The sequence below is a fragment of the Peromyscus maniculatus genome, chromosome 4 (genome assembly GCF_049852395.1).
Source record: "Peromyscus maniculatus bairdii isolate BWxNUB_F1_BW_parent chromosome 4, HU_Pman_BW_mat_3.1, whole genome shotgun sequence".
NCBI classification, from domain to species: Eukaryota; Metazoa; Chordata; class Mammalia; order Rodentia; family Cricetidae; genus Peromyscus; species Peromyscus maniculatus.
Genome location: NC_134855.1, coordinates 106,176,659 through 106,198,798, shown reverse-complemented (window position 1 = coordinate 106,198,798; position 22,140 = coordinate 106,176,659). Strand labels below are relative to the sequence as shown.

The following is a 22,140-nucleotide window of genomic DNA, read 5'->3' as shown; positions in this document are numbered from 1 at the left end:
TGCAGGTGGGATGGTTGCAGGGGCAGGAAGTGACGTCATTCTGGACTCACCTGCCTTCACCCAGGAGACTCCCACCCCACCAGCAAACCTAAGGACTGGGCGAACAGCAGCTGCTCTGAACAAAGAGGGGAGGCCCTTGTTGTGGGTTCTGGATGATTTCTACAGCGAAAGGAGCAAGAAGCACCAAAAAGCTGGTCACCCTTCTCACTCCCACCGGTGGGCAGGGACCAGGTTTCAGATGGACCTTTTCTTTGGATGGGACAGCAGATCTTCAAGATGGAAAAAAACAAGCACCCTGGTACCCACACCCCCGCCCCCAAATAAATGGTCACTTTTACGTGTTACAACACAGCAATTTTAAAAACTAAAAACCCAGCCAGCTAAAACATGACTCACAAATGCTGAACCCTGTCTTTAACTTCATAGCCAAGCAAAGGGAGGGGCAGGAGAGAAAGGGACCCCCAGATCAGCAGCATCCAACACCTTTCTCATCCCCAGGAGGAGACTTCCAGGCCAGTATGCACCACTTACATCCCACAGTACAGCTGAGTCCCAACACCCAGGCATGGGAGGAAGGTCTGTCTCCCTTTTTCTGGGTCCTGTCCGGAGAAGACAGAGCAGAGGAAGTGCGTGGATAACACCTGCAGGTCTGAAGGAAAAGCCAGCCAGGCAAGTAGGCAGGGAGATAGGGTGCAGAAATAAATAATACATTATCACAGGGTGCATTTAAATTTATTTATGTGTGTTTTATGTGCATTGGTGTTTTACCTGCATGTATATCTGTGTAAGGGTGTAGGATCCCTTGGATCAGGAGTTACAGACAGTTGTGAGCTGCCGTGTGGGTGCTGGGACTTGAACCCACGTCCTCTGGAAGAGCAGCCAGTGCTCTTACTTGCTAAGCCATCTCCCCAGCCCCCACAGGGTGCATTTTAATGCACACCCCCAGCCAAGGCTCATTGAAAAGGATAACAAAATACTCTCCTACCAATTTGCCACCTTTCAAGGACAATTTAATAATGTTTACTTTGGTATTAGAAAATTGTTCCATTTGTGAATCTTTAGTAATATTCCTCCCTGGGGGCACTTCTATCTTTGGAGTCTTTCTTTTCCTCCTCCTCCTCTCCCTCCTCTCCCTCCTCCTCCTCCTCCTCCTCCTCCTCCTCCTCCTCCTCCTTCTCTCTCTCTCTCTCTCTCTCTCTCTCTCTCTCTCTCTCTCTCTCTCTCTCCTTCCCCCCTCTCTAATTTTAACTAAACTTTGAGGACAGTGAGAACTGACCTCCTGTAGGTAGCTGAACTAGGTGTCTTGAATCAGTTTAGCTCCTTCTGGAGTAGATCCCTGTGCTCGCCAAGGCCACCATGAGTCTGCATCCTGGTCTGTTAGCTAGAATCCCAGCCAGTCAAAGCTAAAAATACTAATTGATGTAGTGGAGCTCTGGGCTTACAAAGGGCTTCTAGGCCAACAGCTCTGTTTATGAACTGATGCTCCAAATTAAAATAATAATAATAATAATAATAATAATAATAATAATAATAATAATAATAGAAAGCTCACATAGACCTGGGTGTTCAGGGTCTCCCATGGGAACCTGGGCAGTTAAGGTGCAGAGTACTTTTTAGGGACTCTCTTCCCCTACTGTCCCACCTGGAGGATGTATACATAGCCCTGTTGCCTCCAAAGACACAAAACCTCAGGGTTCCTGGCACAGAGTATTGGCTTCTCACTGACACAGCATCCTACTTAGCCGCGCCCGACCCGACCCTGCCTGTAGTCAGAGGTGTGGTCCTCTGAGGATTCTCAGAGTAGATGCTGATGGTCTGGGCCTGGTGTTTTCTAGCTCTCTTTCAATTAGGCACCCTTCCCAGCAGCAGAAAGGAGGAAAGGAAGCCCAGAGCACTGAGCAGCGGATGGTCCAGTAGATATTTCTAAACCGGAGCCTCCCCTGCTCTCCAAAGAGCAGCGCTTGCTCTTGCTCGAGGCAGCAGCTGACAACTGACGTCCCAGAGGCTCAGGGGAGAGGGACCTGGGAAAGGGGAACAGTGGGGGTTTGTTAGTTCTGAACCCCCTTGGTTTGGAGGAAAGTCCCTCTGCTCTGGGTCCTGGCTGGCACTTAGTCTAGATGCTGGCTTTGGTTTGTCCCCAGCCCGGGGGTACATTGTGGCATCTCATTGTGGTTGTCAATACTCGTCAGTGTTCATCTTTTGTCACATTTGCCCTAAATATTTCTCCTTCTTTCTATTTTTAAAAGTTACATTCAGTGTGTGTGTGTGTGTGTGTGTGTGTGTGTGTGTGTGTGTGTATGTGTGTGTGTGTGTGTGTGTGTGTGTGTGTGTATGTGTGTGTGTGTGTGTGTGTGTGTGTGTGTGTGTGTGTGTATGTGTGGTTGGCTGGTTGGTTCTCCACTGTGGGCTGGGCCCCAGAAATGGAACTCAGATGGTCAGGCTTGGCAGTAAGTGCCTTTACTCACTGGGCCGTCTCACTGGCCCATATTTTATATTTTTTGATATTATTGTAAATGAGTTGGTTGCCTAGATTTCCGGATCCATAAACTAATGTCTTTTATTAAATTTGGGGACATTTGAGACATTATTTCATTGCGTATTTTTACTCTGGCCCTTCCTCCTTCTTTCAGAACCCTCTCAGTGCCCTAAGAGGCAGGCTTTGGTTCTGTCCCCACTGGTCCTCGGGGCTCCATTCACTTATGATGGACGTTTTAAAATTTTTTGTCACATGGAGCTGAGCGTGGTGGCACACAGAGCTCACGTAGGGGAGGCAGGGAAGTGGGGACCAGCTCATTAGAGGCAGGTAGGTGGAAGCCCAGGTTCTATACCAGCTTCTGCTGGCATCTGAAGAGGCGGTCTCCTTATTCCTGGTGGGTAGAAGTCTAGGCTCCTGATGCTGTCCACCTGACACCAGGGAAACCTGTTACCCTTGGACACGGATGAAAGGTCTCAGCCCTCCATTCAGTCTTCTTCAATACCAACCTGGAGAGGGGTGGGTGAGCAGAGAAGTTCCCCTGGTGACAGCGGAAAGCTGGCTCCCCCGCTTAGCCTTTACCGTGGGCTGGGCTTGTGGGGTGTGTTTCTGGAGTGGAGCCTGGAGTGGAACACGATTGCCTAAGACTCTGTCTTCTAGGCCACCCCTTCCTAGGGTCTTAGAGCGAGTAGGTTTGGGCTGGCAGTCTGCTGGTACTCACATTCTTCAGCTCTACGTCTATGCCATATGCGACAAATGAACAGAGAGAACTCTCTGCCACTGTGTCCCTCTGGTCTGGAGGTTGCTAGTCTGTCTGACTTCTCTCCTCCTTCCAGAGCCTTTTGTATTTTCCCTGCATAATAATATCCAGATTTCCTAGCGATGCTCAGCAGGAGGGAGGGACATGATTATCTGCCCCAGCTTCCTGAAATTGGAAGTTTTCTTCTTTCTTATGGGTACATGCAAATATTGCTTTTCTTTAAAAAAAAAAAAAAAAAAATCCTAGATTAGCTTTGGCTGCTCTCGAATGCCATGTGATGAATGGAAATAGGAATTGTGCACTGGTCTCTGGACCCCTCTCTCAGCATGCTGTGTTTGGAGTCTACTCAGGTTTTATAGTTCATCCCTTTCTGTTGCTGAGTGTCTGTCAGTATGTTGTGTATAGACACACAACAACTTGACCATATTCCTATTGATGAACACCTGAGTAGTTTCTGAGCTTGGGTTATTATGAATAGAGCAAAGAAGAGTTATTTTAATGAAGTGATCCCCATAAGCTTTCCTCTAAACATACAGTTAAGTAATAACAATGTTTCAAAATAAACCATTTACTTCTGACGTGCTGTCCTAGTTTTGTTCTGTGGCTGTGATTAAACACTTTGACCCAAAGCAGGGTTTATTTGTCTTACTCTTACAGATCACAGTCTATCATTGATGGAAGTGAGGGCAGGAACTCAAGCAGGAATTTGAAGCAGAAATCCTGAGGAATGCTGTTTGCTGGCTTGTTCAGCTTCATGCTCAGCTAGCTTCCTTACACAGCCCAGGAGCACAGGCCCAGGGAATGATGGCACCCATAGTGGGCTGGGATCTCTAACACCAATGAACAAGTCAACCCCCACAGGCATGCTCTCAGGCCATGGTCTAGGCAATCCCTCAATTAAGACTCCTTTCTCAGGTGACTCTAGGCTATGTCAAGTTGACAATTAAAACCCAGTTGGTTGGAGTTGGCTCAGAGCTTAAAAGCACTTGTTGCTCTTGCAGAGGACTTGGGTTCAATTCCCAGCACCCACACGGTTGCTCACAACTGTCTATAACTCCAGTTCCAGGAGATCTAATGCCCTCTTCTGACTTCTGCAGACACCAGGCAGGCACATGGTGTACATTCATACAGGCAAAACACTCGTACACACAAAATAACTAAATCTAAAAAGAAAATTTTTAGAGCTCACTAGAACACACCTTGAGGCCGGGCGGTGGTGGCACACATCTTTAATCACAGCACTTGGGAGGCAGAGGCAGGTGGATCTTTGTGAGTTCGAGGCCAGCCTGGTCTACAGAGGGAGATCCAGGAAAGGCACCAAAGCTACACAGAGAAACCCTGTCACAGAGAAACCTTGTCTCGAAAAACCAAAAAATAAAAAAAAAAAAGAACACACATTGAGTTTGTAAATTTCTTCCTTTATCCATTCATTTTTTTTCTTTTCACTCAGCCTCTATTTAATGAGTGTATTCTCTAAATTAGAAGTCATTTTGGGGATGATTGTCAGCAGGGAGGGGAGATAAAGATCTCTCCTACAGCAGCTGACAAGTGGTCAAAGACAATATTATAAACAAGGAACGGTCAAGTGACATCAGCAACGCGTGTTACAAAGCTTAGTAAAGCTGGATGAAGGAGTGTGTTGGGTAGCCTTGTGGTAGACGAGATGTCCTTTCAGTACTGGAGTGAGGAATAGAAGGCAGACCCATTGGGGGAAGGACTGGGAGGCCACCTGGAGAGTGCTGGGTTTGAGGAAGACACTGGATTTTTTTTTTTCCTGTAAGCCTGTGTCTTTAAATGTCTTCATTCCTGGGAAAACAGTGTACCTGAGAAGTGGTTCACACACCCTCCATGAAAGGTGGGGCAGACCCAAGGCCCGGGGAAAGAGCCTCTGACCAAGGCATCGTGGTGAGTCTCATTGCCTGCTTACAGGGATGTGCCCTCTCCGTCACTACCGCCACACCCTGCATTTCTCCAGCTCCCCTTTCCACCACACCTCTTCTTCAGGGGCACCCCCACCAGAAATAGCAGTAGACTTAGAAACACACAGCCACATGTGGTCCCTAGAGCTTCAGGTCTGTGTGCTGTAGGCCAAATCTCCTCTTGGAGCGGGGACTCGTGGGGTTCTCTTTCTGTAACTGAGAGCGTGGTGATGGCTAATCAGCCCAAGTGTTCTCTGAGCTATACCTCGTTTGTTTCCACATCCTCAGTAGAGCTGCAAGTCATGTGCAAACCCGGACCCAGCCATGCTTCAGGTTTTATCCCATTTAACTTTTTGTAGTACTGGGGACCCAGGAGCTGTCTCCCCATCCTCCTTTTACTTTGATTTCTGAGACAGAAGAGTACTAACCTCAAACTCACTCTGTAGCCCAGGCAAGCTTACTAAGAGGCCCTGCTGCCACCTCCTGAGAGGCTGGGATTCCAGGCCTGGACCACCAGGCCTGGCTTATCTCATTTAGTTCTCTCAGCAACCCCGCCACTGTGGTGGGTGGTTTAGGACTCTCTGCTTCTAGATGGGACACTGGAGATTTAGAAAGGATGAGCAGCGGGTGGCCTGAAGTCGGTGAGAGGTGAACACAGAATGGTCAGTTAGATTTGGGCGGTGTTGCATGGATCTTAAAAGTTCTTATTAATAAAGACAAACCTGGGGTGAATGCTGGAAGATCAGAGAAGCAAAACAAGCCACAGCTACCTCACCTTGCCAATTCCTCAGCTGATCCTGTTTCCTCAGACTGGAAGCCTCTGAGTCCTCATCCAGAATGGGTCTCAGCTGAATGGCTGCTAAAAGCCTAATCCTGCTCCCCCCCCCCCCCGCCCCCCCGCCCCAGTTCCTGGTTTCCACGCCTTATATACCTTTCTGCTTTCTGCCATCACTTCCTGGGATTAAAGGCATGAGTCACCATGCCTGGCTGTTTCCAGTGTGGCCTTGAACTCACAGAGATCCAGATGGATCTCTGCCTCCCAAGTAATAGGATTAAAGGCGTGTGTGCCACCATTTCCTGGCCTCTATATCTAGTGGCTGTTCTGTTCTCTGACCCCAGGTAAGTTTATTAGAGTGCACAATATTTTGGAGAACACAATACCACCACAGAGTGGCTCCAATTCCCTTGCTTTTCCCCTTCCTTTTGGCTACAAGGTTTATTGTTTGAATAGAGGGGAAGAATGTTCTCTGGGGATCAGTTTGAAGAGGTCTGAAGAAGGTTCTAGAATCAATCTTTTCCTTGGTTTCTAAGAAAGACATGGGGGAGGAGACAGTCCAGTGTCAGTTCTGGGACTGGGATTCTAGGAAGGATTCAGGCTGTGGACCTCCACATGGAAGGCATAGGGGGTCAGGGCAGGAGAAAGGTGGTGGGCATGATAGCTGCTTGCATTCTGGAGCTGGAACCGCCTGGGCTCAAATCCAGACTCCACCGACCGACCGACCGACCGACCCTGAGAGTTTGGGCATATTGCTGAGGCCCTCTACACTCCCATTTCCACATTTACAAAATGGTGCCTAAAAGCTCCCTGGAGATTTGCTGGGTAAGTACACCAAGACAAACACATGAGATGTTTGGACGCTATCAGGCCCACAGCAAAATGCCTAACAAGTCCTGGCTGCTGTTTTCGCTCCCCATTGTTCTGGAAAGCAAGATGCAGTGGCACCGGGAAGGACAGACACTAGAAGAACAATGCCTTCGGGGGCAGAGGTGGCCAGCAGCTGCCCAGGCTGCCGCCTTGCTCGGGCCAGCCCCTGAAGGAGGATAATGGTGTAAGGGACCCAACTTCCTGTATCAGTGAGACTGTGTGACCTGGGGGGTGCCTCCCAACCTGCAGGGGTCAATTTGCTTCTTTGCTTCTGTAGCTGCCCTCCGGCAGCCGCCGCGGTGGAGGGAGAGGCAGCTGGGGTTGGCGCCCAGCCACTCCAGCTGTCGTCTCTGGTAACGTGTTTATCTGCTCCAGAGGCATATAGATGGCTGAGCAAGGAGGTGTGCTGGAGGCTGGGCTCCACACACGGTGACCTGCCGGCTTGTGTGAGCCTGCTGCGGACCGCAGGCAAGGGCCCCCACACCATAGGCTGTGATGCCCTCCACATGCTCTGCACCAATGAGGGGCAGTTTGCAAACTTATTATAAACAGATTACATTTCGTATCCTAATGTGGCTGCTGGCTACCTGCCCATGAGCTTTAGCCTCCAGGAAAGAAACAATTCCGTGAGCTGAGTGTTCTGCACTCTGACTTCTGCGTATGCTTCTTAAGGCTTCTCCCAGGTCCCTTTAACACCCCTCCCCCGCCTCTCCTTCCTTTCAGAGAGCGCTCTCTCCTCTGGGCTTAACCAGAAATGCTGGAAGCTGCTCTCTGGCCAGCCAAAGCCAATGGGCTGCCCACCTCCCCACCCCCACGCCCGAGCTGAGCGGGGAATCCAGTATGCCCACAGAATCCAAGAACAATGGGAAGCTGTCTCCTCGTCCACCGAGGGATCTGCCACACACCCCACCTGTGACACCTCTGCTTCAGACAGATGGCCACTCTGGGCACCCAGATGTTTGGACTTACACAGCTGGCAGCTGTTGTCTCCTGGTCTTCCTTTGTCTAAAAGATGGAGTACTGGTCCAGTCACAGAATAGGATTCTAGGCAGACCAGGAGAGACATGAGCTACCATGGGGTGCTCTCATTTGCCTGGGGTTCAAGTGTGTGCACACTTGTTAACACATGGGCACTCAGACATGCATTTGTAAGTGTGAACACACACACACACACACACACACACACACACACACACACGGATAGCCACACACCAAGTCTCCAGTGGGCACAACATGCTTGCAGACTCATTAGAACCATCTCAGGTCAGGCCTCTTGGAATTTGTTAGTAGCTCATCATTTTTCATTCTTTCTTCCATCCTTTTTTTTTTTTCCCTTTTCTCACTATGTATCCCCGACTCTTCCGGAACTCATTATGTAGAACTACTCAAACTCAAAGAGATCCTTCTGCCTCTGCCTCTTCAATGCTGGGATTAAAAGCGTGCACTACTGTGTCAATGGGGCAATTCATCTTTTAAAAGTCTCGAGTGACTGTTTAGGATTAAGGTTTGTATATTTGGTCCCCATTTGGCGTAACTGTTTGGGAAGGATTAGGATGCATGGCCTTGTTGGAGGACGTGTGCTATGAGCGTTGCGGCTTCCAAAGACGCACACCGTTTCCAGCGTGCTCTCTGCTTCCTGTTTGCGGATCAAGATGTGAGCTCTCAGCTCTCCTTGTTGCTGTGTCTGTTCCGCCATCACAGGCTCTACAACTGTAATCCCAGTGAAGAGCTTTCTTCTATAAACTGCCTTGGTCATGGTGTTTTATCACAGCAATAGAAAAGTAACCAAGCCATTGCATCTGTGTGCCTGTCGCTGGCTGATGTGGGACTAGAGGGCAGATGCTGCAGTGTCCGGGTTCTTGGGTCTCTCCTCTTTACAGTGAACTGTACAGAGACCCACAAATAGTCACAGGGATGGAGAAAGTTTATTAAAGTGGAGACACAGGAGGCCTGGAGGTGTGCCATGTCTCCCCTGCGGCCCAGGGACTGAGGTGAGGTCTCTGCTGACTTTTTATGGGTCATTAACCTAGTACCCTCCGCTTCCGCATAAAGGAGCGAGCGGGCTTTTCAGAGTGTGCTGTCCTGGCTGAACAAAGCTCAGGTAGGCTAAAGGCCGAAGTCTTTCCCCACAGCCTTTTGTGTGTTCATCTCTGGAATTTCCTCTACTGCTTTCCTGCCTCCTGGCTGCCTACTCAGGCCTCAGAACAGGCCAGCCAGCTCTCGGTCAGTCTCCTGACCACCTGCCTCTCAGCAGGATCCCGAGGGAAGGTGAACAAAGAAGAAACAAACAGTGACCCACCAGCTAGCCCTAGAAGGCCAGGAAAGCCAGTGCTTGAGCCCAGGGGCAAGGGAATTTACTGTTGACACCCGCAGGCAGCTGGCCAGGCCCCCGACAGCCAGGCTGCCACCTCCATCACAGGATGACAGCTGGAAGCTTGATCAGCCAGACCCCTCCATGAAACCCCAAATGGCTCTGGTCTTCATTCTAGGCTTCTGCTGGAGGAACCAAAAAGGGTGTGCCAAGTCCATCCTGCTTGGAGCTTGGCACAGAGCAGTCACCCACAAGTGCTCTGGAGTCCGAAGGCAGATTCAGAGGCCATTAGCGAGTGTGTCGGTGCTGGAACAGAGCACAAAGCCACAATGGCCGACCAAAGCTGTTGGGGCCGCAGTGAGTGCATCCTCTCTTGGGAGCCCAGCCTCTGAGGGTGCTGTTTTTAATTGGAGTGGGGCAAGAAGGACAAATGGTGGGGGTTTTATTTTTAACCTGAACCGAGAAGTAGAATGAGGTGACCCCAAGCTGTGAAAGGAGCCCTGGTCATAAACGCATTTATCATCAATTAACACCTCCGAGTCCTGGGGCTGGCCAAGCAGCTGGCACATTTGGTCAGTTCAAGTTTCACCAGCACGCTCTCCTCTGCTTCTCCCTACGAGGATGGAGAGTCAGCTGCAGGATTGCTAGTGTGTACTCAGTCAATACAGGGCCAAGGTGTGCTGCCAGGACAGCGGAGAAGGCGCTCCTCCACGGTCCCCACCCTGGGGCACTCACCCGGCAGTGTGACCCGCCAGAAGTCTAAGTGGATAGAATGTGCTTGAGTGTTTTAATTACTTGCCTTTAGAATCTGCCTGCCACTGAGGAAAAAGGGCATGGGCTTTAAGTTTTACATTTTAAAATGTATTTTAGAAATGTATTTATTATGTGTGCAGTATTCTGTCCGCATGTGTGCCTGCATCCCAGAAGAGGGACCAGATCTCATTACAGACGGTTGTGAGCCACCATGTGGTTGCTAGGAATTGAACTTGGGACCTCTGGAAGAGTAGCCAATGTGCTTAATCTCTGAGCCACCTCTCTAGCCCCTTAAAATGTATTTTAATGGATAACCTGTACACGCTGTACGAATGAAAGATCCAAAGCAGTGTGCAGAGAACGGCCCCTCCTGCCTCTGCCTGTCATTTTGAAGTGTGTGTGTGTGAGTGTGTGAGTGTGTGAATGTGTGAGTGTGTGAGTGTGTGTGTGTGTGTGTGTGTGTGTGTGTGTGTGTATGACATGGGGAAGGGGTTCCTATGCCACAGCACACATGCGGAGGTCAGAGGAAAACTTTGTGAAGTCATTTCTCTCCTTCCAGCTATAAATGGGTCTGGGCCCTCGAACTCAGATCCCCAGGTTTTGGTGGCAAGCACCTTTATCTGCTGAGCCACTTTGCTGGCCCCTGCCTCTGGCAAACCATCTTTCTTCCACTGCTGTGGTGCTTCCCAGGAGTCCACGGAGCTATTTTTGGCACACACAGGTGGGACACTGTAGTTCGTCACACGGTGAAGGGTGGTGTGCTGCGGCGCTCTTTATTCAGTCGGTTGCAGAGTGTCAGACACTCGAGGCTGTGTCTAGTCTTCAGTGAACACAAGCGACGCTGCCCACAGAGCTGTATGGGTGCCCGTGGCTCCTACCTGCTTGAGCATCCCTGTCTGTGAGTTCTCAGAGGCTGGACTCTCAGGTAGCGGAGAAGCCTTTGTAGTGTTGACAGATGACGGTCAAACCGCGCCCTGGCACAAGTGCTCTGTTTAACAAGCAAGCAGCAGGCATGGGGATGCAGTTTCCAGACATGTGTCAGATACAGCGTGTGAGGAAAATGTGACAGTCCCAGAAGTGAATGGTGAAACCTTGGTTTAGATCTCCGTTATCTTTTGCTTCCATTTGGTGATGTTAAGCCTCTCTTCAAATGCATATGATAGTGTTTCAGTCTCTACACCTCTGGTGCCAGGATGGCCACGTGATCTAAGATGCCAGCCTCTGTCTTCACATCCCTTCAGCTCTTGCTCTTTGCCTGTGTTGGCATGGGATGCTTAGGTTGCTGGTGGTTTGTTTTTAATTGATGTATTACAACCTTTAAGCTAGGGATTTTGCCAGTTGTCTGAGCTATTGATTTTAAGTAACTTTCGCAGGTGGGTTTGGGTGTGTTTATGGGAGGGTTGGCTGTGAGGACTGTACTGATTAAAACCTTCAGTGTCAACATGACTGGACTTGGGGTGTCTCTGAAGGTGATTCCAGCAAGGGTTAACTGAAGAAGGAAGACACAGCCTGTTTGTAGGTGGCACCATCCCACGCCAAACTGAATAAAAAGAGGGAAAGGAGGAAGGGAGATTCGTTGGCATTTCCCGCTGTCTGCCTCCTGGTTTGTTCACATTCGGGGAGTCCCAGCTGTCTGTGACCTCTGCCATTTCTCCCCTCCGTGATGGACCCCACCCTCTCACATCCTGAGCTAAATGAACCCTTCATCCATTGCTCTCCTGAGGCAAGGTCTCTCTCTGAACCCAGTCTCTCCGTCACAGGTAGCCTAGCTAGCCAGCGTGTCCCTGGAGCTGAGATTAGTCGGGTTACCTCACCTACCGACACACATGTGGGCGCTTGGGGTCTGAGCTCTGCCCCTCAGGCTGGACTCGAGCCATCTCCCCAGCCCAAAGCTTCATTTTTCAAATGCAACTAATTTCATCAGTTTTTTCCCCTTTCCAGTTTTACATTTTTGTGCGTGTCCATATAAAAACATTCCTCCCTACAAAACGAGAAACTCTATTTTCTTCTAGTTCCTTCATTTCTCTCATCATGTATTGGGTCCGGGTCAGCTTTGTGTATGGGATGTATGGTTTGTACTCTTCTTTCTAGCCCACATTGTCCCATTACCGTAATTCACCAAAGAGTCCGCCTCTGCTCATTGGCTCCAAATAACACCTGGTCTCGGCCCGTGGATGTGCTCAGTTCGTCTCTGGGTTTTCTCCTCTGGGGAACAAGGGTGCTTTTTGAGGAATTACATGCAATACCTAAGCTTAGAACCCCAGATTGGAATGGGAAATGGCATTCTTTTTTTTTTTTTTTTTTTGGTTTTTCGAGACAGGGTTTCGCTGTGTAATAGTCCTGGCTGTTCTGGAACTCATTTTGTAGACCAGGCTGGCCTTGAACTTACTGAGATCTGCCTACCTCTGCCTCCCAGGTGCTGGGATTAAAGGTATGCACCACTGCTACCTGACTGGGAAATGGCATTTTTTGTTTTTTGGGGTGTTTTTTTGTTGTTGTTTTGTTTTGTTTTTAATTTAAACGTACTTTATTTTTAGACAACCTACATGACATTTTTTTTCTAGAAAGAAAGGAAGGAAGGAAGGGAGGGAGGGAGGGAGGGAGGGAGGAAGGAACGAAGGAAGGAAGGAAGGAAGGAAGGGAGGAAGGAAGGAAGGAAGGAAGGAAGGAAGGAAGGAAGGAAGGAAGGAAGGAAGGAAAAAAAACTGTCTCCACTCTAAATAAATAAATCATGGTCAAAATAAATGCTCAAGATGACATCGGTCTCCTTTGTCCTAAGTCCTAGTGTTTTATGGTTGGTAAGCAGCAGCCAGGTACAGTGACAGGGGACAGATCCAATTTGTTAACATTTTTCTATTTCTAAGTCATCCTTACAGAAAATCGTGTATGGAGTCACACCATCTTTACAGTAGTCCAGGAGAGCAACCACGCCATCTGGATTCATGTTTTCACCAATAAAAAACTGGTAGTTATTGAAATTAGCAAGGATGTGCTTAATCTGCTCTGCAGTCCCAGTGATAAAAGGCTTTACACTCTTTCTGGTTTCTGCTCTTCAAGTTTGCCTTTGAGTGATTTCATGTCATCTTTGAAGTACTTTTTGTAGGCCTCTTTTGTGAAGCTGGTTTCTTGTAAGTAGTGGTTCATGACAACATCCACACCAGTAACTACTGTGTTTTCAGTACCTTCGCCCTCTGGGCCTTCAGCGGAAGAATTTCCACCAATGAGCGAGTCATCAACGTTACCCTCTGTCCTACTGACCATCTTGCCCTCCACCTCCAGGCACAGCCCGTCCATGATCTCCCGTATCTTGTAGATGTTGGAGAACAGCTTGTCATAGCTGATGAGGTCTTGGTGGTGGCGGCTGGGGACAGAGCAAGCACAGTGCAGCTGGACCCCACCCCCACCCCCCGAGGGAGGAGGGAGGATGGGGGGGACGACAAGGGACGGGGAACGGAATGGCGTTCTTATAGATGGTTTTACCTGTAGGAATTGCTTCTCCATTCAGAAAAAACCATGTTCTTTGTGTAATGAGCTTTCCATTCCATCATATTTTTTAAAAGTAAAGGATTTATTTTTTGAGAGGGAGGGAGGGAGGGAGAGAGGGAGGGGGCTGTTCACGCACTTGAATGCAGGTGCCTGTGGAGGCCAGAAGAGGGCATCAGATCTCCTGGAGGTGGAGTCACAAACAGTTGTGAGCCACCCACAACTGGGAACCGAATCCAGGTCCTCTGGAAGAGCAGTATGCAATCTTAACTGCTGAGCCTTCTCTCCAGCCCCACGATTCTATCACATTTTAAACCTTGCTTCCTCTCATCTGCTCCCTGTGGCTAGTCCCTGCAGCTTTGGACAGAAGTGTTCCTATGCTTGCCCTACATGAAAACCTTCCAACCAAAGGACTAACTCAGGAGGGTGACAGAAAGAAAGACGGATGGAGGAGGGAGCCTAAATCCCACCCAGGGGCAGAAGTCTTCTCGATGGGCCTCTGGGGAAGGCAGGATGTTGCCCGTTGTTGTCCACCGGAAGTCTTGAAGCTCCTCTCAGGGCCCGAGTCATCCGGACACTCCAGTTTTCTTCCTAGTGGTCTTGCCAGGGAGAGGAGATGTGCTGTTTTAGAAGGCTGAGTCAGGACTCTCTGGAACCTGACACCCATCCGTGTGTGGACAGGGGCCACAGCCCCTGCAGCACCATGTCTGGTGCAGGGTGACACGATCATTTCCTCTCACTATTTCAGGCAGCATGGGGTTTCCAACAGCATGAGAGGCCCACTGTGACTCTCGACACACACCGTGACTCTCTGCCTTGCCGATATTTGATATCAGTTCTAGTGTCTTTTTAAGATATATCTTACTTATGTGTGTGTTCATGGGCCTGTGCATTATGTACATGTACACGCATGTGAAGGTGGGTACCTGGGGAGGGCATCAGATGCCCTGGAGCTGGAGTTTCAGACAGGTGGGAGCCCCTGGGAGTGCCAGGAAAGGAATGCCAGTCCTCTGCAAGAACAGCAAGTCCTCTTGACAGCTGAGACATCTCTCTGCCCCAGTGCTATTTTCTCAATGATTTTGTCTTTACTTCCCCCCAAAAGAAGAATTTAACCTGTAAGCCCACCACTTTAGACAACCACCGGAAAGAAGGCACTCTTAAAATCAACTTTTTTCTCTCTATGTAAGTGTAAAGTGGGCCCAGGAGGGTAGTTAGTTGATAAATACTTGCCTATCCTACATGACGCCCTGGATCCAATCCCTTGGACTACATAAGCCGAGCGCGGTGGTCCACACCTAGAATCCTAGCACTGGGGAGAAGAAAGCAGGAGAATCGGAAACTCAAGGTTATCATTGGCGTCATAGAAAGTTCTGGGCCAGCCTCAGTTATGTGAGACCCTGTCTCAAACCAAAAAATAAAATAAAAATTTAATGGTATATTTCATTTTACAAATGTACTATAATCAACTGCTTGTAACTACACACATTTTTTTTTTTTTGAAGCATCACCCTGAGTTAAAATCATCTCAGCCAGCCCTCCTGACAGCTCTGGGATTTTATGATTTTATTCAATGAATAGGCGAGGAAACCAATGTGGATATACAGGGAGCTTGATGTCACAGCTAGTACAGAACAGGCCCAGCGTGTGTAACAAAGGTTCCCACCTACACTGTGATCCATGTCCCGAGCCCTTGCACTTATGTCTTCTCATTCATAGCTACAGTTTAGCCCCCAAAGGTTCATGGGCTAGAAGTCTAGTGCAGAGGTGCTGAGGTGGTGGGATCTTTAAGGGGTGGAGCCCAGTGGGAGGCAGTTAGGATGCGAAGTGTGTTAGGATACAGAGTGCTCCATCCTTATTCTCAGGGGACCGTCTCAGGTCTTACGGGACTGGATCAACTCTGGTAAGGACGGGATGCTGGATGAGAACCCGAGCCTTTTGAACCCCTTTGCTGTGCCCACCACCTTCACCACAGTGTGCCATTTGACCCGATGATCTCACCAGAGCCAGTGCTGGTGCCCTGCTCTTGACCAGTGACAACTGGGAACTAAATAAAACCCCTTTCTTTAGAAAGCACTCCACCTCCAATGTTCTGTTACGGTAACACGCAAAGAGACCATGAAAGCCACTCTGAGAGGGATGTGTTATCTTACTATTTTTATTTAATGTTTTTGGTTGCCTATGAGTTTGAACATATTCCCATGTTTTACAAATTATTTTTATTGGGTTTCCTACTGTCTTTCCCCCATTTTTCAATGTCTTCTCCTGTGTGTGTGTATGTGTGTCTGTCTGACTGTCTGTGTGTACATGTATGTCTGTTCGTATGTCTGTATCTGTGTGGGTGCATATGTGTGTGTGTGTATGTATGTCTGTATCTGTGTGTGTGTGTATGTGTGTCTGTCTGACTGTGTGTACATGTATGTCTGTCTGTATGTCTGTATCTGTGTGTGTGTGTGTGTGTGTGTCTGTGTGTCACACACAGTCTTCAGTGTTCTCAACTTTTAATTGTATTATGGTTATCCAGGCCTGAGAAGTTGTAAATAAACTGCATTGCTCCACCTGCCTCTGTGTCTCGGGCTCTGACACTGCAGTCATGAGCCATCGTGCCCAGCTTGTTCCCATTATTTTCACACTTGAGAGGTTTGCACCCCTCCTGTGTAAAGATAAATGTTCATTCCTATCTTTAAGGTGGAAAGTGCATTTGCTTTCTTTATTCTGTTCTAGAAGTTATTGGCACTTTTCCCCCCAAAAAAAGTCTATTCAGAAGAACATTGAACAGCATGCCTGCATCCTTTATCTGTTCTGACACTTGCTACCTGGAAGAGTCTTATCTCATCATCCAATTGGCAGGTGTATCATGTCTGATATCTGGACCAGAGACTGAGGATCACACCCAAGAAAGACACAAATTCCAACTAAAGCCACATTAACTTTTAGAACTTACCCCCCATTACTGAATGCATCTAAAGCATGCATCCATGACATCTAAACCATAGGATGTTTTTGTTCTCAGGGCCAGACAATTGCTCTAAATTTTCACTGAACACTTCTGTATAACTGTGTCTGCCACACAGCTAGAGTTGGTGTATGGCTTCTCATCTTGCAGTATAATTCCCGTTTACATTCCCAGGTGTCAGAGAATTCCGCCTGACCCTTAATTCACAGCCCTTTACAGCATATTGATGTCTTAGCTTCTACAATGTCCTTGTTGGACATCTGAGTTCTTTTTCACAAAGGCAGCAGCCCAGCTGGCCATGCCTGAACCATACATTCTTCTTGGTTGCATTATTAAATTCTCAGTTTTTTTTCTTAACAACTATTACAACTGAATGTTTATTGGTGTTGGTTGGGGCTTCCTGTTTCATCATGTTAAAAACTGGTTTGAGTCGGTCACAGTCTGGTGGTTCATTGATTGTCCTGGACATCCAGTCACCCTGACATTTTGACACCTCTGCTTTCCACATCGTTATTTTACATCTTTGAACATCAAAGTTCACAGTGAGAAAAGTGCAGCTCAGGCTGGTGGGGTGACTTGACCAAAGTCACAGGACGACTGTGGGGAGCTGTGCATAGGCACAGAGATTTGCATGCTTGCTCATCTTCCTCAGAAACGGGTTCTTGTCGGGTCACTGACTGTAGTTGTACATGACAGTCTCGTGTCACCTCCATGCCAGGTGTCGCTCTTTCAACAGCCTGCAACCTACAGCCTTTTCTCCCCTAGTCCGACATGCTTTCTCAGTCCTGTTTCTCCCATTGGGTCCAAGAGTGGTGATCTAGGTGCCTTTGTCCCTGAATGGAAGTGGAAGTGTGTCCACAGAGTCCTCTCCCTGCCCCAGCTATCCGGAGCTGATGAGCAGCTTGGTAAAGACTGATAATGGTGGAGGGTTCTCTCATGGGCTGACCTTGGTTCTCTGGCTAGGAATCCAGAGTCCCCTTGACCCCAGGGATTCCTCCGTGGAGCTTCACGCACCCACTCTGAGTTGTTCCTTTTACTCATAAGAACTTTATCGGTGTTGGTGTGCCAGGTTCTATCATCGTGGTTTTTGGGATTTATTGGGGTTTTCTGCGTCCTTCGCTCTGAAGTCGCCATTTGAGCAGCTCTCTGGCCGCCCTGGCTAGCCTTCTGCAGCATGCTCTTCTCAGATGTTGGCTGGTATAGCCTGCTTCCTGCCAGGACCCTGCTGTTCTGGGGTGGATCTGGGCCGTGCTCCAGGAGACCAAATTCCCTACTCCAGCTCCATCCACTTGTCCAGCTGTTCCTCCATTGACTTCCTTTCCGAAGTCCTGGAACATCTCTGATCGAGAGAAGGGACAAAAACAGCTTTAGTGCTCATTCCACCCCTTTCCTCCCAACAACTCCAAACACAAGTGTGGGAGTGAAGAGCAGGCTCCTCCTAATTTGGAGGGTGCCTCAGAATCTGTCCTTTACTCCGCTATCATCTCTGGCCATTTGGTTATGACTGACCTGGCTGTCACATCTGGGCTCAAGAGGACTGTGCTATGAGTGATTCTCAATGTCTTCGGAGCCCAATATTTTACTGGTCCCTAATAACCTGCTGTTCATGTTACAAGAAGAAAACCCAGTCACAAAAAGGAAACCGAGTCACACATACATCAGCTTGTTCAAAGCCACACATGGAAGCAGGGCAGATTTGGGGGTGGCATCCAGGTTGTCAGGCCTTCCCTCTTGGTGTCTTCTAAGCTGAAAGTTGATCTCTCGAGGTAGACAGAGATTGCCTGCCTGCCTCCCAGTTTGTCATGTACATTCAGTGTTCAGCTATCAATACCGAAGGGCAGGAACACGGGCCTGGACAGGGCAGCTGGAGGCTGAAGGCAGAGTGCAAACAGAAACTGTAGGAGGAGCCAGCACACTGGTGTCAACCTTGGAGACACAGCAGAGCCAGAGCTCAGAGCCCCAGGAATGCCAGAGAGGGCTTGGGGGCTGAGGGTGGAGGAATGTTTCCTGGGGCTAGGGAAAAGGAGTCCATTCCCAGGATCGACTTAGTAAAAAGGGGCAGCATCTTATTTTATTAAAAGCCTGAAATGGTCTGCCTGTTGAGCGGCAGGGGCCCAATATCACAAGGGCAATTCGAAGCCAGTCTGGGACCTGACATCAAACCAGAAAACGCGATTTTCTTTTTCTTTCCTTTCTTCTTTCCTTTCTTCTTCCCTTTCTTCCCTTTCTTTCCTTCCTTCCTTCCTTCCTTCCTTCCTTCCTTCCTTCCTTCCTTCCTTCCTTCCTTCCTTCCTTCCTTCCTTCCTTTTCTTCCTTCCTTTCCTTCTTTCTCTCTCTCTTTCTTTCCTTTCTTTCTTTCTTTTGATATTTCTCTCTCTCTCTCTCTCTCTTTCTTTCTCTCTCTCCCTCCCTCCCTCCCTCCCTCCCTCCCTCCCTCCCCCCTCTCATTCTTGAGCTTGGTTCCATTGTGCATGGTGTGTGTGTGTGTGTGTGTGTGTGTGTGTGTGTGTGTGTGTGTGTTTGACCTTATGTACCCTAGCTGGGGGTACAGATGACTCCCTCCTTCTCTTCCTGTCCTCCACTCCCTTTACCCCCCTCACCCAGCCCCACCTTCTCCCCTGACCTTCTCAGTCCCCACACCCTGGCCCTAAAAGACAGAGGAGACCCAGACTATGGCCTGGGGTTATTTACTGAGATGCCTGGGGAGGAAAGAAACATAGCCTTGTTTATATCTTCTGAATTTTGAAACTACCAAATTCATCCCTCTCCAAATCTCCAATTGTAGACAAAAAAAAAAAAAAAAAAGGGGGGGGGGGTGGGGGGAGAAAGAAAGCAGGAAAAAAGCCATTTTTCTTTGCTAGTTTACTATTATTATTAATTTTAGGCAGGGGAAGGTAAAATGGCTTATTTCATGTTTTTATGGTAGTTTTTTTTTTTTTTCCTTCCTTAACTGTCTTGTGAGTCAGGAGGGCAAATAGTAATTTCAGAATGGGGAGACAGGGTGAGTTTTGTGTAAACTTCTGTAATCACACCTTCTGCTAAGGTTTTAGAGGACTCTGAGTCTCCCAATCCTGCTGTTAACTCATAGTCACCCAAATTGCTTCCACTTTTACCAAAATCAAATAAAATGACAATTCAAAGTGCTTATCCAGATTTTTTTAAACTAAAAAAAAACAATGAAAAGGTTTATCACACTGACTGTTGTCTGCGGTGAGTATTTAATTCCTTGACTAGTTTAAAGTAAATTGCTCCTATACAAAATAAAATAAGGTAGTTTATTGGCTTCTCTTTAACCCTGTTTTCAAACAATAAACTTGGCATGAAGAGCCACAGAAGGATATACACATTTTTAAATGAAAAAAAAAATTAAATGTATAGTTCACAGAGATAAAGGGATTCCAGGACAAAAAAAAAAAAAACATAAGTGTACCTTAGACTATCTTACTTCATATTTGAGTGAATGTTATCTTCAGAGGACTCGGCAGTTAAAGGTGCCCGCTGCTAAAACCAACGACCTGAGTTTGGTGAGTGGCTGTATGGGCGTGCCTACGCACACACTTTTATGTTATCATCACATCATATCACCATCATACCTATATAAACCTAAATCAGGTAAAGACACGGCTCTTCCTGTGCATTTCAATACTTTATAAACTAACTTCATGCAGGACTTTAAAGCCACAGGAACAAGCAGCACAGGACACAAAAAGGGGGGAAAAAGTGTGACGTGTTAAATCCAGCCAACCCTTTCTAACCTCTATTTGTGAGGTTAAAAACTGTTCAAAAAATTTGATTTTCCCCCATCCTCCAGTTACCAAGGAGAAAAGGAGAGGATTACCCGTGCGGTAAGGGACCGCAGAAGAGGCAGAGTCTCCCCCTCGCAGTGGGGGATGGGGACTCTATCAGCTGGCAGAGTGTGGTTTTCTAGTATGTCTTTGCTGGTTGATTTAAAACACCAACTCCAAGTTTTTAATATAGCACTTTCCGTGAGTCACTGGGCTGAAAGCCCAACCCAAGCCAGGCAAGGGTCCAAGACAGAAACAGGCAGGATCCAGCTACGAGAAGTCTCTGTTAGCACAGCTAAACAATTATAATTAAGAAAGCTCCAGTCACTCCAAGATCGCCTCCTTCTAGATAAAATAAGGAAAGCATTATTGAAGGGTGTGTGTGTTGGGGGGGGGCGAGCAAGGCAAGGGAACAGCTAGGAGAAAATGCTGACAAGTGGCTATGATGTGAACAATCAACTTGCTGTCCCGGAGAGAAGTGATAATCTGCTTAGCTCTTCAAAAGGAATTCAGCATCCTGTTGACTCAGTGCAGAGCAGGTGCACAGAATACATGGGACCGGTCCCTCCTGAGAAAGCAGAAGGTGCAGTTTGGATCACAGGGAGCCCCAGGGATCCTATTCCTCCTGCAAAATCACCCAGGGAGCAAAACACGCCTGAGCTTAAGAACAGGCTGTGCTGACTTGTAGTTCTCTCCTACCCTCCTCTAACTACAAATAACTGTTATGGAAATCGGTCCATGGACAGCGATAAGAGCTTGAAAGCTGGGAGGAAAAGCCGTGCTGGCAAGAAACGTCAGGGGTTGAGAAACAGTGACTTCGTTGGTGCCCTCCTGCCGTTCCTTCTTCTCTCCCACTCAACCTGGCCCGGCTCAGGAGAGATTTGCGGTGGGAATCACTAAAAGGCACAGACAAGAGCGTCCTCAAAGACACCCTGTTCTCCATGGAAAAGCCAAAGTCCATGGAAGGAGAGGAAGCACAAATAGAGAGAGACCCAGACAGAGGCCCCAGCCCTCATTCTTACAACCCAAGGTCCTTGAGGACAGTCTGGTCAGCCCGCGGCAGCAGTGGCACCACTACCACCACCACGTCTGGTCTACAGTTGGGGCATCACCAGGTGGCCTGTCACCCACAGCAAACGGCGGTGAAGTCTTGAGTCTTGCTGACTGCACTCTGGCGTTAGAAAGCTAGGCCCAGCAGCCATGTTCCCCAGCAGCAGCATTTGCAAAGATGAACACTGCTAAGGAAACAATAGAAAGTGGTGTTCCAAGAAAAATTATAATGAAGTCAAATAGAACTCTTGGGGGAAAAAAAAATCAAGAAACCTACAGAAAGGCTAGAGCAAAACAGAACAGTAAGACACGGACAAACCCTAATCCATAAGGAAATGTCAGTCTTAAGCTCTAATGGGTCAACTATTAACATAAAGGTAAACCAGTCTAAATATACCCATTAAAATGCAGATTGGCAGAGTAGTTTTAAAAAGATGACCCAACTATATGCTGCTCCCAAGAAACTCATTTCAAATTCATGAACTTATGTAACTGACAGCAGAAGAATGGAGAAAGATACACCATAAGACTGTTAATAAAAGGGGCTGGAGAGATGGCTCAACAGTTAAGAGCACTGGCTACGATTCCAGAGGATCCAAGTTTGATTCCAGCACCCGCACGGTAGCTCACAACTGTCTGAAACTCCAGTTCCAGGGGATCCGACATCCTCATACAGACATACACGCCGGCAAAACACCAATGTTTATAAAACAAAAATAAATAAATCCTTAAAAAAAAATTGTTAATAAAAAGGAAGCGGGCTGAGAGATGGCTCAGAGGTTAAGAGCACTGACTGCTCTTCCAGAGGTCCTGAGTTCAGTTCCCAGCAACCACATGGTGGCTCACAATCATCTGTAATGAGATCTGGTGCCCTCTTCTAGCCTGTAGACATACATGCAGGCAGAACACTGTATACATCATAAATAAATAAATCTTTTTTAAAAAAAAGGAAGCATGATTGGCTGTACTAAATCAAAACATCCTACAGTGCAAGAAAAGTTACTGTGG

At 48.0% G+C, this 22,140-nt stretch overlaps 1 protein-coding gene and 1 pseudogene across 12 annotated transcripts in view; one reads left to right on the top strand and one right to left on the bottom strand.

Annotated features, from left to right (window-relative positions):
- Nucleotides 1-22,140, top strand: part of LOC121828826 (uncharacterized) — a 196,861-nt gene that overhangs the window by 97,737 nt on the left and 76,984 nt on the right. The window contains exon 5 of one of the 12 annotated variants that reach the window (XM_076570604.1): nt 6-725. The exons of the other annotated variants lie outside the window; for them this stretch is intronic. The gene's annotated coding sequence lies outside the window, so the exon portion shown is untranslated. Of the gene's footprint in view, nt 1-5; nt 726-22,140 lie in introns of those variants that run through there. 12 annotated transcript variants of the gene reach the window in all.
- On the bottom strand, nt 12,704-13,189 carry LOC102913755 (translationally-controlled tumor protein-like; annotated as a pseudogene).